The sequence below is a fragment of the Prionailurus viverrinus genome, chromosome A3 (genome assembly GCF_022837055.1).
Source record: "Prionailurus viverrinus isolate Anna chromosome A3, UM_Priviv_1.0, whole genome shotgun sequence".
Classification (NCBI taxonomy): domain Eukaryota; kingdom Metazoa; phylum Chordata; class Mammalia; order Carnivora; family Felidae; genus Prionailurus; species Prionailurus viverrinus.
Window position 1 is genome coordinate 66786642 of NC_062563.1, and position 18449 is coordinate 66805090.

Here is an 18449-nt window from a genome sequence, read left to right on the forward strand (position 1 = left end):
CTTACTATATATGTCCAGCAGGATTGGATGTGGTTTACTATGGGGGTATATTATGCTTTGCATGCTTTTTTTTTTTTTTCTAAAAGGAAGCTTTCATTGTATCGTCACACTGTGCACTGAAAGTATTTGCATACATTTTATTGTTGTACAGCTATAGACGAAAGACACACTCCTATTGTCCTTTACTTACAAACACAATACTTCTGACATCAGATGTGTGGATTTTCTTCCCACACCAAGCAATTCTCTGCAACACTAGCTGAGTGTACTACAATGCTATTCAATCCTGACACAAACTGGAGTTAGTAGTCTAAGGGCTCAATCCCTGAGACTGCCCCCCCCCCACTTCAGATGACAATCACAAGTAGTAGGTGCCCAGGCTACCCACAATTTCTGCCCAACTTGGCTAAAAATTGGAGGTTCCCATGACCCCCTTCTTGGATTTGATCATTTGGTAGAATAGCTCCCAGAACTCAGGGAAATGCTTACTGAGGTCTGCCAGTTTATTACGTAATAAAAGACACAGTTGAAAATAGCCAGATTTGGAAATACAGAGGATGAGGTCTGGAAGGGTCCCAAGTGCAGGAGCTTGGGGTCCTGCAGAGTGGGGATGCACCACCCTCCCAACACATGGTTGTGTTCACCAACCCAGAAGCTCTCCAAATCCTGTGCTATTGGGATTTTTATGGAGGCTTCCTGACATAAGCATGATTGATTATTAGATCAATCTCCAGTCCCTCTCTCTTTCCTGGAGAATGGGGAGTCCGGCTGCAAGTTCCAAGCTTCTAATCATGGCTTGGTCTTTCTGATGACCAACCTCCACTCAGAAGCCATCCAGGACCCTAACAAGAGTCATCTCATTACCACAAAAGACACTCCTATCACCCAGGAAATTCCAAGGGATTTAAGAACTGTGTCAGAAACCAGGGTCAGGAATCAGGGTCAAAGATCAAATACTAGAACAAAAGATGTTCCTAGTGTTCTTATCACTTGGGAAATTACGAAGGTTTTAGGAGCTCTGTGCCAGGAACCAGCAGTAGAGACCACTACATGTATTTTCTATTATTTCACAACAGTATATACAAAGGAAAGTACACGTATAGAAAAGCATACAGCTCCATAAATTTTCAGAAATTGAACACACCCATATAACTATCACCCATATCGAGAAACAGAACATTACCAACATCCTGGGAGTCCCCCCTGTGCTCCCTCCCAAGTACCACCCTCTCCCCAAAAGGTAACTGCTATCCTGACTTCTAATAGCACAGAGACATTTTACCTGTTTTTGTATTTTCTATAAATGGAATCACACAATACACACTCTTTTGTCTCTGGCTTCTTTGACTCAACATTATTTTGAGATTCACCTACAGTGTGTGTAGTTTTAGACCATTCTCATTTCTGTATGGTATTCTACTCTCTATGCACATCTAGGTAGTTCCCAGTTTGAAACTATTGTAAACAATGCTGCATTGAATGTTGTAGAACATTTCTTTTGTTGCACAACTGTTTGCATCTCCATCAGGTATTTACCTGGGAATAGAACCACTGGCTTATAGGGAACACAGATATTCAGCTTTACAATATACTGCCAAAGTTTTCCCAGGTGGCTGTGACCATGGATACACCAGCAAGAGCATGTGAAGTTCTGTTTTTCCCCATTCTCCCAACACTTGGTACTGTCATTTTCATTTTTTTCAGAGAATTTAACCTTTAGTTTAAGTCGGAAGGCCACAAGAAACCCCATCTGGACCTGGAAGAGGGGCCTGTACACAGAGTACCTGGACTCCATGCTGTCTGTAGGAGCTGGCTGACATTTTAGGATTACCTCCTTTATGGAGGAGTGAGAACATTCCATGCAAAATGTGCATATGGGAAAGAGGGGTGTGTGGGGGTTATAGGTAACCAAAGAGCTGCACAATGTTGACTCCAGTGAGTTAGACTGGGTGGTAGCCCAGTTTCAATTTTCCACCCTCTTGCTCTTGTCTATCCCATAATAAAGACTAAAAAACATTAAACACTCACTTTTCCATCTTTTTTGCAGCTACATGACCACATGACACAGTTCTGGGCAATGAGACACAGGGGAACTTGGGAAATCTGCATTTCTAATAACAGATCTAAGTGACTGGTACCAACCTTTCCCCATCTTCCAGCTCCAAGTGGGGATGTACCACCTCAGCAGTAATCCTCAACCATGAAGGCAAGTCAGGGAGAATTTCAGAAAGGCTACTCCCATGCTTTGGAGCTGCTGAACCAGCACAAGCAGCTGCCTGCCTCCAAATATTCTGTTATGTGGGGAGAACTCCTGTTTAAGCTATTCTATGACAGTCAATTGCATTTCTAAGTGATACTGAATTGATCAAAGTGAGGTCACCGAGGGCTCAGGAAGCAGTTAATGTGGAATGCTGGACAGCAGCCAGATTGCAGTGCATGATGAGCACTTGGTAGGTAAGCACCAGGTACAGCAAATACGGGCAAATCTTCCAAGCACTGCTATGAAGGGAATGGAAAGTAGCTAGAGAGGACACAGGATCCAGGAAGGGTGGTCTTTAAGATGGAGTGCCATGTGCATGTCTACATCGTTTTGGAAAGAAGCCAGCAAAGATGAGACTGTAGAGCCAGCAGAGTGGAAAAAATTGAAAGGGTAAGGTTACTGAGGAGGCAGGAGAGAGTGGATCCAAAGCCCAGATGGGGACAAGCCTGAAATTTGGGAGGCATGGCTATTTTCTGAAAAAAGCCGTGGTTGGAGGAGGGGCAGGGAGACTGAGCGGGTCAAAGTTTGAGATCATTATGGTGTAACTGGGAAAGCAGACTGCCTAGGAAAAACAGAGGCTTTCTGGTCTGAGTTGAAGGTCTAGGTGAAATTGGAAGTTGTTCATTTATAATGGTATAATGGTACAGTCTTCATTATTATTTGATTATATACAATTGGTAATGTATGTTTCTTGAATTTTAATTTAAACATTTTCTTGCATGTGGCCAGAAAAAGTTAGAACATAAAGTTGTCTCATAAAACATTATATTCCTCTCTCTCTCATTCACCTTTTCCTTCTTGGGCTAGCTGCCATTTGTGACCACACCAGGGCTGAGTGAGGGAAGGACTAGAAAGTGGTAGGGGGATAAGGACGTTCCTACCTGACATGTATAGTAAGTTGGTTCTTCCCCCACTTTCTCCATTTGATATGGATTCACTCAGAATGCTTTTGTGTGGCTTCCCATCTGAAGCCCTCACTATGGTTCCCTTGACGCCTTTCAAAAAGCTGCTGGTCCTCTCTCATTATCTGTTTTCCCTAGCACTCCAACAGATATCCTTTTGGGCAGGATCCCTTTAAAGATGGTCCCAAGCTGGTTCAATGGCTCATGGCTTGGGTTGGGTTTGACAAGAGCCTGGGGCAGAGTCCCTACTTCCCCCAGGTGTTTTCCAGGAGACGGCAAGCCCCTGGGAGCCCAGTATGGGCCCTGAACAATGAGAAGCAATACTGAGGGTGATGTCTAGGTCCTAAGAGCATCCTTAAAGAGTCTCTCAGTCCCCAGCATGGTTCGGTGAAAGGAGACAAAAATTCCCAAGCCCTCCAAGGGGCTGGGTGTGATAGCAAGGCAAACCAGGTGAGAGCTGGGGGCTGGGAAGAGAAGAATGCAAAGTACATCTTCCTCAACAATAAGAAGCCAGGGCAAGACTTCTGACATTAGTGGCCCATGCAGAAAGCACTGGGGGTGACTGTCCTGGGCACAGCTGCCTTCAGAACCATTCCTTACTCTTCCACTATTGTGTTTTGCATCACAAGGGGGCTAGCCCCAGTGAATAGCATTTCCTAGCCTCCCCTGTCAGTTGCCTTCCTGCTGGTTCAGCTAATAGAGGATACCAGCAAGGGATCAGAGGATGGAAGGGAGAAAGAAGCTGCTTCCACTGGCAATAAGCCCCCAGTGACCTCACCTTATAAATTCAGTTCACATTTGAAACCAGTGACTTTTACGAATTCCAGGTACTCAGATTCCCTAGGTACTCAAATCCACCTTGATTCCCCTAATTCCCAAGGTCCCATATGTTCTTAGTCATTGCCTTAACTTTCTCATAAGGGACATGACTGTTGTAATATGGGTTCTTTCTCTGTTGTAATATGGGTTCCCACAGTATCAGACACCGTATCTGGATTTTAGCTGCTTATGTTTAGGAGCTCTAAGACCAAAGAGACTTTTTAAAGACACTCCCACAGGCTCTGACTGTGGTTTGAGCTAAGAATTTAAAATTCTGGGTTTGGGATTTTTTTTTTTTTTAACTTTTTAAAAAGGTCTTTTAGGCTGAAAGCCATCCGAACGAGCCAGCCAGCCTATCTTATGTTCTTCATGTTCCTCATTCCTTCACAATGACCCGTCACTGTTCCCAAGGAGCATGAGTACCTCCGAGAGTACATGCAAAAACATTCCAGGGGGTGCTCAGGCAGTTTTAGAGATTACTTTCAGGCCCTCCCTTTTTAAATTTTTTTTTTCAACATTTATTTATTTTTGGGACAGAGAGAGACAGAGCATGAACGGGGGAGGGGCAGAGAGAGAGGGAGACACAGAATCGGAAACAGGCTCCAGGCTCTGAGCCATCAGCCCAGAGCCTGACGCGGGGCTCGAACTCACGGACCGCGAGATCGTGACCTGGCTGAAGTCGGATGCTTAACCGACTGCGCCACCCAGGCGCCCCCAGGCCCTCCCTTTTTAGATGCACTCTTTGCTAAAACTGACCTGCCTGACAAGGACTTGCCTTAGAACATGAAGCCACTTCTGTTTTCCAGCCTCCCCTTTAGCAATCATTCTCCCTCCCCCACTTTATTTATTATGTATTTATGTATTTACTTTTTATTTAGTGATTCATCACTTACATATAACACCCAGTGCTCATCTTAACAAGTGCCCTCCTTCTCCCTCCCCAACTTTAAACAACTCTGCCCTACATCTTACCAAGATGCATTGTCCCAGGATACACAAAGCTCAAGATAACCACAAAAGGGGCAATTCAAACTATTGATGCCAGTAAAAGCTGCTTTAATCAAGGCACAAACTTCATATATCTCCTTCTCTTCTTATTTCTGATAAGAGTGAAACACAGTGGAATTTTGGTTTCTATTGGATGTTCTGAATTCAGGCATACTGTACATGGGGGTGGTGGAAATGACGTCCATCTAGATTTAATGACCCCTGCCATTATCAAAGAACTCACGACTTTGGTGAAAAATCCCACAACTGTTGATCTCTTAAACTTCTAAATAGATATACTTTCCCCTCTAATAAGTCAAACACATTAGCATTTCTTAATATCTCTTTATTTCTTCTCCTCCCCCATTATGTTGTTTGTGTTTGGAATTTCTGACATTAGTTCTTCTGGATAAACATTTTCAATCTTAGACTTTTCAAAAACAATTTTTCTAATGTTTATTTATTTTTCAGAGAGAGAGAGAGAGACAGAGTGAGAGTGGGGGAGGAGCAGAGAAAGAGGGAGACACAGAATCGGAAGCAGGCTCCAGGCTCTGAGCTGTCAGCACAGAGTCTGACATGGGGCTCGAACTCACAAACCGTGAGATCATGACCTGAGCTGAAGCCGGACGCTTAACCCACTGAGCCACCCAGGCACCCCAACATTTTCAATCTTAGACTTTTTTTTAACAGCAGTAGATTTATCAAAATAGTAGATTGCCCTGACATCCCATATCTCTTTTTTTTTTTTTTTTAATTTTTTTTTTCAACGTTTATTTATTTTTGGGACAGAGAAAGACAGAGCATGAACGGGGGAGGGGCAGAGAGAGAGGGAGACACAGAATCGGAAGCAGGCTCCAGGCTCTGAGCCATCAGCCCAGAGCCTGATGCGGGGCTCGAACTCAAGGACCGCGAGATCGTGACCTGGCTGAGGTCGGACGCTTAACCGACTGCGCCACCCAGGCGCCCCCATCCCATATCTCTTAAAGGTTGTCCTCGATTTGTTTCTCTTACTTGCACATTTCTTTTAAAGGCATTTTCAATTGTGGATTTTTATGTGGCAAACATCTGAGACCTTGTATGCCTGAGTGCATTTTTATTACTCTCTCTCACTGAAATGAAAATTTGGCTGTGTATAAAGTTTAAGGTTCACGGTTCTTTTCCTTCAGTAAACAAATAAATACATGATAAGAAAAACTGTATGATCATCTAAAAAGAAGGGGGGAAAGGTAATCAATACCCATTCATGATAAACAACAACAACAACACAAAACTTTCAATAAATTAAGAATAGAAGGACAGTGTCTCAATCTGATAAAGGGCATCTATTCAAACCCCTCAGTTAATGTTTTTATAGTGGAAGACTGAGTGTTCTTCCCCTAACATCAGGAACAAAGCAAAGATGTCCACCTTTGAATCTCTATCTACCATTACACTAGAGTGCCAAGCCACTGTGGGAAAAGATACCCAAGGCATACAGATTGGAAAGGAAAAAGTGAAACAGTCCTTGTTTGCAGACAACGTGATCATGCACATTGAAAATCCTAAACAATCTATAAAAAAGCCACTAGAATTAAGTGAATTTAGCAAGGCCACAGGTTACAGGTCAATATATGATAAATAATCAATGGTATTTCCATATATTAGCAATGAATACATGGAAAACAGAATTTTAAAAATATCATTAAAATAGGATCCCAAAACATAAGACACTTACTGATATCTTTAATTATTTAAGTATACTTTTTTTTAAATTGTCTGGGAATTTTATTAATTGAAGTTATTGTGGTCCAGTCCTGCTGTGAGGTCTTTTCATTTGACTCTGTTAAAGTGTAATTCAGAGACATTTAGTTACCTGCAAGCAAATGGTTTGTTTGTTTGTTTGTTTGTTTGTTTATGAGAAAGAGAGCCCACATGCATGACAGCCAAGCAGGGAAGGGACAGAAGGAGAAGGAGACAGAGAATCTTAAGCAGGCTCCATGCCCAGTGTGAAGCCTGCAGGGCTCAGTCTCACAGCCCTGAGATCATGACCTGAGCCAAAATCAAGAGTCAGATGCTTAACTGACTGAGATACCCAGGCACCCCTATACTCACTTATTTTAAAGAGAATAGTCATTAGACTGTTAATAAGAAAGGATTTCAAAAAGGGAGGAAAAAAACCTGATGACACTCTGGGAACAGTAAGTGTATAGATTTTGGTTTGATTTTTGGTGAGGAAGGTGCACAGATCAGCAGGTACCTGACAGAGTCTAGCCTGTGACGTGTGCTCTGGAATAAGCTGTCTAAAAAACAAAAGAAACAGTTTTAGCTACTGACAGATTCCTCTGATAAGTTGGAGATTTTAATTGTGGAATATTCATGCCAGGCTGACACCGTTAGATCAGGTCTGTACCATTTTCCTCCTTAGAATTTCTTATCTCTCATTCATGGTGATTATATCCTCCTGCATTTTGTAATTTTAGGTGATGAGCTCATCTTCAGTGGGGCTTTGTATCTGGGAATGCTGCATGGCCGACATGGAGGTATGTTCCTTCACAGAGATTTTATGTTTGCTTCTGTCTGCTTAGTATCCATTTTTAAGTTAATTTTTCAACTTGCGGGCCCCCAGTCTCCATAGGTAGTATAAGATTGAACTCTAGACCTGAATAAGAGGAGACTGAAATGATAACTTCTTAGGAGAGTATTTTTTCCCCAATCAAGAAGCTAGGCCAAGAGATACAACTTCCCTCTTTCTCTGTGCATCTCTGAACATTTCATTTTTGGTTCATACTTTCACCAAGGTACAGCCCTTTGAGAGTCCTAGTTTTATGTAGAAGTGTCAAGTCTATCTCTTTACTTTTGTTAATCCAAGGTCCCTTCTCTTGTTGCTATGGGTACATTAAAAAATGCCTAGGTTCCTGAGACCTGTAAACCCTCAGGGGGGGCTCCACATCAGCTCAGCCAACATTCCCTCTCCCCTGCCCCTTAATTGAGTTCCCTCTTAATTGCTGACCACTGAGAATTTTCCCTAATTTCTGTGAGCTTAGCTCTCCAATCAACTGAAAGCTTCATTTATTTTACCATGATTTCAAGATGTTTTCAAAGAGAGAGAACATGTATGGAATATATTCATATATAAATGTAATATGAATGGTAGGAAAAGGCAATTCACAAATCCATTCCTGACTTATCTCCCACCTTCCCCTAAAGCCCCCACCATTATGCTTTGTTCTTCCCTAAGCAACATTAATAATTGTTTTCCCTTCTCTACTCAACATCTAACCACAGTTTTAGTAACAATAAATGAAGGGATGGATGAGTGAATCAATCAGTTAATCAACTTTATAAGAACAGTAAGCTTTTCAAATTTTATTTTTCACAGTGACACCTACTAACTATGCCTGGAATTCTTATCAGTATGAACATACTGAAGATTGAAATAACAGAAATATTGAAAAAAAGGGAAGAGGCAAGAGAGGCTTCTAAAATGTATTAAGTTAAGGGATGCCTGGATGGCTCAGTCAGTTAAGCATCTGACTCGATTTCGGCTCAGGTCACAATATCACGGTTGGGGAGATCATGCCCTACATCGAGCTCTGCACTGACAGCTTGGAACCTGCTTGGGATTCTCTCTCTCCCATTCTCTCTCTGCCCCTCCTGATCTCTCTCCTTCTTTCTCTCCAAATAAACTTTAAACATTTTTTTAAAAATTAAAATGTACCAAGTTGAGAATTGCACCTTTTTAAAACAAAGCCTTGCAGAAGGCATCTGGGTGTCTCAGTCGGTTAAGTGTCTGACTTCGGCTCAGGTCATAATCTCATGGTTCATGGGTTCAAGCCCCGCATTGGGCTCTATGCTGACAGCTGAGAACCTGGAGCCTCCTTCAGATTCTGTGTCTCCCTCTATCTCTGCCCCTTCCCTGTTCATGCTCTGTCTCTCAAAAATAAATGAATATTAAAAATTAAAAAAAAAAAGCCTTGCAGGAATTGAATACTGAAAGTGAAAAGAGCTGAACCGTAAGATACAGACCATGTTAAAATTGAGTTCATATTTGAATGAACATGAATGAATGTGAACCCTAAAACCTGGCTGGTAGGGGAAGGCTTACAGCGTAGGTGGGAGCCGGGCTGAGCTCCTGGTGTTGAGTCATGAAACTGGGATTCCTACAGGCCATTAGCTAAACACATACAATAAACTATAGGCTGCAGTCTGTCTACTCACATTATCGAAGTCTCTTAATAAAGAAGACATTTTCTATGGTGATCACTTCTACCTTCCTAATAAGATTTTATTTGTGAAACTTCAATTGGCATGTTACTTTTCAGCGTCATAGTCATTGTATGAGCAGAGGTGGTTACCCTTTCTGGAGTTTCTCCAGCAAGTGTTTGCTCCAAGAATTAGCTCAAATCCTCTGCTTAGTCATCAAGTGGTTCATTATTTTTTGAGTGATTAGAAGTGTTCCCAGGGTTTGCCATACACTCAAGGACCATGCCTGACATGGAGAAAGCTAAAATGAAAAGAGACTTCTTTTGACAGTGTATTCTTTTTCAAAAAGGGTAGAGTTTTAACAATAGAAACTGATCCTTCTGGAACAATATTTTATTTTAGGAACTGCCATATATTCACAGAACAATCTGTATGAACTTCTCTGTACTGAGTGATGGCTCATCCTCTACTATAAGGAGGTAGAGTGGGGGAAATGGAGGATAAAGTGGCTCATTTTATTTTTTATTTATTCATTTATTTTTAATGTTTATTTATTTTTGAGAGACGAGAGAGAGCACAAGCAGGGGAGGGGCAGAGAAAGAGAGGGAGACACAGAATCCAAAGCAGGCTCCAGGCTCTGAGTTGTCAGCACAGAACCCGACGCGGAGCTGGAACCCACGAACTGTGAGATCATGACCTGCGCCAAAGTCAGATGTGTAACCAACTGAGCCACCCAGGGGCCCCTAAAGTGGGTCATTTTAGATGCTATCCTAGGGGTATATTACCAGGCTTGTCAAGATCAAGCCTAAAGCAAACAATCCTCTCCCTCCAAGTTCAATGAATTTATTGTAAACCACTTTGTCTTTTTCTTGCAAGGTCCATATAAAATTGCTCCAAATCTGCTCCGAATGTTTCTTAAAAAGCTCACATACCCTTTATCGTTTATAATCAAAACTTTCCCCCCAGTGTTCTAAGTGGCTTGGGAAGCCCAATCCAGAGGCTGTCTGGAGCATCTCCTATCTACACGTGTAAGCTGCCGTGGGCCATACACAGTATCTGTGTGACCGCTGGTGCCATGTACAAGGTAAGTATGGGTGTGGGGCAGAGCCAAAGGAACTGTAGTCTTTTGGGGGGCAGGCAGCAGAGGGCCGGACAGCCCCAGGGGCTCAGAGCCAGGCACAGAGGCTGCAGCTCCAAGGCCACAGCCCTACTTGCAGGAGGCAAGCAGTACCGGCCTAGAAGCCTCTGCACACCTTTCTCTCCCTGCCGACTCAGCCTGGCTCGGGCTTGCCCAGGGCTCAGCTCATTATCTTGTTATCTTTACAACTTTATTCCCACTGCTTACAAGCAAATCCTTCCCAAGTTTCTTAGTTGATCTTCAGAAAGAAGACACTGGTTGAGCCCATCATTTTGTCCCATGCTGTCTGGAGCAGCTAATTAATTAGTCCATGGGTAGCCTGGCCTCCCTGGGGGCAAGAGCTTTAGATACTGTGGTCACTAGTATCTAAAGGGATAGAGCATGCAATGAGGCTTAGGCACAGTTTGGGGCTATGAGTGAGTGATCTAGATTCTCTTAACATGCGCTTCAGATCAGGCCTGAAGCATCTCTCATGGTGGCCTCCAGGAGTCCCTTGGGGAAGTTACTCCTTCCGCCTTTATTCCCCTAGGGCCAAGTATGCACTGGGGCCCAGGAAGGGGATAGACCTCTTTCAGTCCACTCTGGAGCCCATTTGTTTTAGCCTGCCTGGGCAAAGCTTATGAAGATTTTATTGGGATATCAAAATGGACACTTGGGCAAAGGGAGCCCTGGTGATGAGTAAGTGTCCTATCCTAATGCAAAATTTGCTCAATCTTATTTAAAAACAAAGAAAGGCTTGGGACCCCTGGATAGCTCAGTCAGTTAAGCCTCTTGACTTCAGCTCATGTCATGATATCATGGGTCACAGGTTCAAGCCCTGAGTCAGGCTCTGTGCTGACAGCATACCACCTGCTTGGGATTCTCTCTCTCCTTCTCTCTCTGCCCCTCTACTGCTTTCATGCTCACTCTCTTTCTCAAAATAAATAAAATAAAATGAGATAATAACAATTGGGCTTAATCACTACTTTTTTGCCTAGGAGACTAGCCAAAATGTAAATATCCAGTGTTATGAAAATACATATGGGGAAAAAAGGACTCTGATGCACAATGGAATGCAGATCAAAAGCCTTGGGATGGCACACACCCTCCAACCCAGCAATTTCATTTGTAGTGGAGAGCTGAAAATGTACAGCACTCCTGTTGTAAAACAAATATAGTCCTTTGATTGTCTGTGACTGATTTCCTCCAAAGCACCCATCTTGATAGGAAGCGAGAGAAAACTAAATTCAGTCCACGCCACTAAAACCCAGTTTAATTCAATACATAAAGGGACCATTTAGATGCTCAGTCTATCAAGGTAATTGTCTGGTCTCTCATCAATTCTCCCACTTCAACATAGGTTTAGGCACATAGGGGGCGGGAAGGCTTACATGTCCTATGGCATTAGGGAAAAGGCTCTTTGGAGTTCATATATAGTACAATCCCATTTCTGCTATTAAAAAAAAAAAAGTACAAGTGTCAAAGTGTGTCAAAGAAAAAAAGTCTGGAGAGGTAAAAAGCAAAGTCTTATCTTAGTTATCTCTGGGAGGTAGAATTGCACTGAGCTACTACTATCTTTTACATTTATCTGTTTTGGTTTAATTTTATAAGAAGAATGCATTAATTTCATAATCAGAAAAAACCAATAATGATGTTTCATTCTGATAAAAAGCAAACAAATCCAACAGATGTTAACTTGGATTTTGACTGAAGTGTCAAGATATAATAGTGATTGGGCATCAAAGTAAGGTGTGAGCAGACCACAAATATTTCAAAGGCGATTTTCAAAATCTGGTTACCTGTCTCTTGGTCCTTGGCCTAAGGAATCCCTAACCCAGAGAGAGGAAATACAAGAGTCAGAAGAGGGGAGATTCGGGGGGGGGGGGGAATTTGTGGGGAGGGTTTCCCTGGGAAAATGTGAGGGATCACCTACTCCCTCCCCTCCAGTCTAGTGAGAAAGGCTTCAAGGGGACAGACTACTCAGGCAGCTTGAGGTGTGGTCATTGCTGTAGGGCATATACGATGGCCTGTTGCTGGTTGGCTCAGGAAGGCTAAGCAGACTTGGCTGAGAGAAAAGGGCCTCGGTGAGAATTGCTCAACCAGCTGGGTGCAGGTCAAATGAGACAGGAGTCCTGGGGACAATTTGAGGCGGAGGCAGAGGTTAAGTCTCCCTGGGGTGGAGCCCAACCAAGAGGGTAGCCAGTGAGGACAAGTAGGTCCCAGCAGTTAAAGGCTGGGAGGCAAGTCCTATGGCGAGACTGTGGGGAGCAGGAGGCAGGGGGACCCTACTGAAGGAGAAGGAGCAGAGTCAGAGAAGCCCAGCAGGGAAGTCTCTCAGGACTTCACAGAAACCCTCAGGATCAGTGTTAAATATCTGCCAGGGGACCTGTGGCCTATGGGTCACCAGGTGTAGGACCCATAAAGCCAGGACTATCCCCCTTCCCTCTCTTCTTTTCCCCATTTCAACCTTAAAGGTCAGAAACAGCAGCAAGATTAAGGAGAAGTGAATAAGAAAGAGAAGTAGCTCCCTCCCAGGCTACCTGCTATGGGCCCTAGCTTTGGGAGAGTGGGAGAGAAATCTTATCTATGAATGAAAATTTAAATATTGATTAGCATATTTGGCTGAACCCTTTTAATTATTTAGTTAAGCCTGCATTCGTGACTTAAAGTGATTCCCTGGACTTTTACACTAAAGATGTCGAGAAAAAGTTATGAGCTTGGCAGGATTTTTATACGTGGTCATGGAAAAGCCCATCCTAACCCTCACTGGAAGGGATTAAAAGCAGTGGAAGACAAAAATAAAGTGGCTTTGGTGGATATAACCCATAAATCCTGCATGTTCAGTATACTGGTTATACAACATTCCTTTCTTAAAAGCCACTCTGCCTTGAGTTTCTAGATGCACTACAGCAGAACAACCCAGATGTTGGCTAGAAGCTCCTTATTCCTTGGAGGTCTGGGTATAATGGGATCAGATCCAGCCAATTCCACAGGCTGGAGAAGTGGAGCTTGCCCAATAACTTCTGCTCATTCTCAGAGACTTCCTCACCTGAAGTCTCCTCAGCCTCTTATTTCTGAGTCTGTTTTCCTTTCCATTCTTTCCCCTTATCAGCCTGGATGCAGAAATGAGTATCTCTTAGCATTCCCTCTATAGAAGAATCTCTTCACACAAAGAACAGTTGTTGAGTTGTGAAGACTTTCCTGAAGGTTTTCCATCTTCTCAGAGTGGGGCAGTGTTAGGTGGTCAGGGAAGTTGCTTTACTTAAAGTTCACAACACTTACAGAGTGATTGCTGTTATTCAGGTGCAATGCTAAATGCTAGAGATACAGAGTACATGATGTCCACTGGCCTCAAGATACTTACAGTCTAGTTGGGGAGACACTGTAAAAGAATATGGTAAATGCCTGGTAGAGCCCAGGTTGCCATGGGAGCACATGGGGGGAGGCGAGGGCAGAGGACATCTAAACAGGCCTGAGGTGAGGACGGACGTGGGAAGTCAAGGAAGACTTCCCTCTACGATAAAATAGCAGATTAGATAAAGAATCAAATAGAATTCAAGAATGGAAAAATATAGTTAGAGATGTTAAAAACTCAAGAGATGGGTTCAGCAGTTTAGATGCATGAGAAGAGAGTCAATGAATTAGAAAACATAGCAGAAAAGGGGCGCCTGGGTGGCTTGTTCAGTTAAGTGTTAGACTTCAGCTCAGGTCATGATCTCATAGTTCGTGGGTTTGAGCCCTGCATTGGGCTCTGTGCTGACAGCTCAGAGCCTGGAGTTTGCTTCAGATTCCGTGTCTCCCTCTCTCTCTGATTCTCCCCCTCTGGTGCTCTGTCTCTCTTTCTCGAAAAAAAAGTTAAAAATAAAAAATATATATATAGCAGAAAAAAACTATCTAGAATAAAGAGACAACATAGAAAATCCAAAAGCAAGGGTAAGAGATACAAAGAATACAGTGAGAAGATCTTGCTTATATCTAGTTGGTGTCCCAGGAGAAGAGAGAAGGAGCTGAGATAACATTTGAAGAGATAATAGCCAAGAATTTTCCAGAACTGATGAAAGACTTTAAAATTCAGATCACAAAGAGCAACAATCCCAAGCATAATTAATTATTTAAGAAATATATTCTTGGCGCATTAAATAAATCTTCAGAAAACAAAAGAAAAAGAAAAAAAATTAAAGACAGGTGGGGGTAGGGAAAAGATTGTTTTCAAAGGAGCAACAGTTAGATAACTGACTTCTCAATAGCAAAAGTGGAAACCAGAAAACAGTGTAGTATCTTGAAAGGCTTTAAAAGTAAACTGCTAGTCTAAAATTATATATCCTTGGTGCTCCTGGCTGGCTCAGTCAGGAGAGCATGTGACTCTTGATCTTGGGGTTGCAAGTTCAGGCCCCACAGTGGGTGTAGAGATGAAATAAATAAACTTAAAAAAAATTTTTTTAAATAATAAAATTCTACATCCAGCTAAAATCTCCTTCTTTCATAAATATGAGAAGATGTATAGTTTGTCCACTAGCAAAACACTGCATTAGTTTTCTATTCCTATGCAATAAATTACTACAAACTTAGCAGCTTAAAATAATATCCATTTATTTTCTCACAGTTCTGTAGATCAGAAGTCCAGGTAAGGATCAATTAGGCTCTCTGCTCAGAGTATGACAAGGCTGAAATCAAGGTGTTGGGTAGGGCTGGGATCTCATCAGAGGCTTGAGGTTCTCTTCCCAAGATCGTATGGTTGAAAGTGAGGTCTAAAAAAAGTCTAAGATTTAAAATTATATGAAGTATATTCTCTGATACAATGAAACTACAAGAAGAAAACTCAGAAAACTCCAGTTACATGGAAATTAAGAAATACTTCTAAATAACACATAGGTCAAATATGTATCACAAAGGAAATTAGAAAATAGTTTGAATCAAGTGTTAACAAAATTTCTGTGTATCGATTCCTATGGGATGTAGCTGACAAAGGGAAATTTGTACCCTTAAATGCACACATGTTAGAATATAAGAAAGACTGAAAATTCATGAGCAAAGATAAGGTCTCAAAAAGTAAGAAAGGGGGGCGCCTGGGTGGCTCAGTCGGTTAAGCGGCCGACTTCGGCTCAGGTCACGATCTTGCGGTCCGTGAGTTCGAGCCCCGCGTCGGGCTCTGTGCTGACCGCTCAGAGCCTGGAGCCTGTTTCCGATTCTGCGTCTCCCTCTCTCTCTGCCCCTCCCCCGTTCATGCTCTGTCTCTCTCTGTCTCAGAAATAAATAAACGTTAAAAAAAAATTTTTAATAAAAAAAAAAAAAAGTAAGAAAGGGGCATCTGGGTGGCTCAGTCACTTGGGCGTCCAACTTTGGCTCAGGTCATGATCTCGTGGTTAGCAAGTTCAAGCCCTGCATCAGACTCTGTGCTGACAGCTCAGAGCCTGAAGCCTGCTTCAGATTCTGTGTGTGTGTGTCTCTCTCTCTGCCCCTCCCCTGTTCCTGCTCTCTCTCTCTCTCTGAAATAAATAAACAGTAAAAAAAAATTTTTTTTCTAAAAGTAATAAAAAGAAGATATGGGATACTATATTATCATTCACAAAGATTCACTAATCCATCTCTGGGCATTGGCATCAGGCTTAGCTATATCTCTTGCTCTAGTCAATGAGAAGCATATAGAAGTATGATGTGTCACATCTAGACAAAAGTTTTAAGAGCCAACATATGGTTCACCATACTGTCTCTTTTCCCTCTGTCATGATGACTGCCAATGTTCTAGATAGTGGCTGTTCTGTCAGCTCAAGTCCCAGAGTGAAGACAATGAGAAGAAGCCAGCCAACCTGACTGGAACAGGTAGAAAAAAAATGAGAAATGTTGTGAAAAGTCCTGAGATTTTTTTTTTCTGGATTGTTTGTTACTGCAGTATAACCCAACCTATCCTGACCATTACAGAAGTACAAACGAAACCCAAAAACATAAGATAAATGAAATAATAAGGATAACAGCAAAAATTACAGAAAGGGAAAATAACATGCCACACAGAAGATCAACAAAACCAAAAGTTGGTTCTTTGAAAGGAACAATAAAACTGATAAAACCTTACAAATTATCAAGAAGATTAAGAAGAGAGAATGCACGAATAACCAATGCCAGGAACAAAAAAGCAGGTATCACTATGAATTCCACAAACATTAAAAAGATAACAAGAGGGTTTTATGAGGGCTCCTGGGTGGCTCAGTTGGTTAAGGTATCTGACTTCAGGTCAGGTCATGGTCTCATGGTTTGTGAGTTTAGGCCCCAAGTTGGGCTCTCTACTGTTAGTACAGAAGCCTGCTTTGGATCCTCTTTCCCCTTCTCTCTCTGCCCCTTCCTGCTTGTTCTCACTCTCAAAATAAATAAATAAAGTTAAAAAAAAAAGAGAGTTTATGAATAATTTATGCTTAAAGTGTGAAAAGCTAGATGAAATGAATATATTCCTAGAAAAATACAACTTTCTGAAAATTGATCAAGGAGGAAATAGAAATTTTAAGTCCTGTGATTTGTAAATAAATTGAATCAGTACTTTAAAAACTTCCCATCAGGGCGCCTGGGTGGCTAAGTCAGTTAAGCAACCAACTCTTGATTTCGGCCCAGGTCATGACCTCATGATTCTTGAGTTCAAGCCCCATATCCAGCTCTGTGCTGACAATGCAGAGCCAGCTTGGGATTCTCTCTCTCCCTTCTCTCTGCCCCTCTGTCCCTCCCTCCCTCTCCCTCTCTCTCTCTCAAAATAAATAAATAAACTTTAAAAAAATAAAAAAAAATAAAAACTTTCCATAAATAGTTAAGGGGAAAATAATGCTTACTGTATACAAACTCTCTGGAGAACAGAAAAAAAAAAAAGTGGTATACCCTCCAATTCATTTATAAGGCTAGCTTAACTCTGATACTGAAAGCCAATGAAGATAGTTTCAGAAGAGAAAATTTAGGCAATCTCACTCATGAACACAGACACAAAAATTCTAAATAAAGTATTACAGCAAGCAATATATAAAAAGGAAAATACATTATAACCAATGTGGTAGACAATATAATGGTTCCCAAAGAGGTTTATATCCTAATCCTCAAAACCTGTGAATATGTCATCTTACATGGCAAAAGGGACTTTGCAAAGTTGACTGAATTAAGGCCCCTGACATGGGCAGATTATCCTGGATTATCCTGTGAGCCCAATGTAATCATCAAAGTCCTTATAAGAGGGAGGCAGGAGGGTCAGAGTCAGAGAGAAGATGTGACCCTGCAAGCGGCGATTGGAGTAATGGCCTTTGAAGATGGAGGAAGGGGCCACCAGCCAAGGAATGCAACTAGCCTCTAAAAGCAGGAAAAGGCTAGGAACAATATTCTCCCCTAGAGCCTCCAGAAGAAATACAGATCCGCCAATACCTTGATTTATCCCACAAGACCCACTCGAGACTTCTGACCCCAAGAATTGGGAGATAATAAAGGTGTGGTATTTTAATCCACTATGTATTTGGGGATTTGTTACGGAAGCAACAGGAAACAAATACAACTGAGTTGATCTTATTCTAGAAATGCAAGGATGGTTTAACATTGGAAAATCAAAATAGTTCACCATATAAATAAATTTGAAGGAGAAAAATTATATGGTCAGCTCAATAAATGAAAAAAAATTTGTAAAATTCAATTTCAATCACCATTAAATAAAACACAAACTTTTAACATTGTAAGATTTAAAAGGGTCTTTTTAAATTGGATATCCTTTATCAGAGGATGAAGCAAAATCAATATGTCATACACTAGCACTCATATAACATGGTATGTCAATAACACTTCAATAAGAAGGAGGAAGGGGGAGCCTGGGTGGTTCAGTTGGTTGAGCATCCAACTCTTGATTTTGGCTCAGGTCATGATCTCACGGTTCATGGGATCAAGCCCTGCGTTGGGCTCTGCACTAACAGGGCAGAACCTGTTTGGGATTTTTTCTCTCCCTCTCCCTCTGCCCCTCTTCCACTCATGGTCTCTCTTTCTCTCTCTCAAAATAAATAAATAAACCTAAAAAAAAAAAAGGAAGGGAGAAGGAAAGAAGGAAAGAAGAGAGGAAGTTAGTTGGGGGGGGGGGGGGGTGGAGGAAAGAAAGCAATGGAGTAACTGCCATAAAAAGCCAGCAGTTACATTTAAGAGGAAGAAGACTGTACTTGGGAAGGGATATATTGGG

General features: G+C 41.9%; 1 protein-coding gene and 1 pseudogene across 2 annotated transcripts in view; both read right to left on the bottom strand.

The window, feature by feature from the left end:
* LOC125161802 (guanine nucleotide-binding protein G(I)/G(S)/G(O) subunit gamma-10-like) overlaps nucleotides 1–18449 on the bottom strand; it is a 115002-nt pseudogene that overhangs the window by 87709 nt on the left and 8844 nt on the right.
* Nucleotides 1–18449, bottom strand: part of MCFD2 (multiple coagulation factor deficiency 2, ER cargo receptor complex subunit) — a 41007-nt gene that overhangs the window by 13720 nt on the left and 8838 nt on the right. The window lies entirely within an intron of this gene.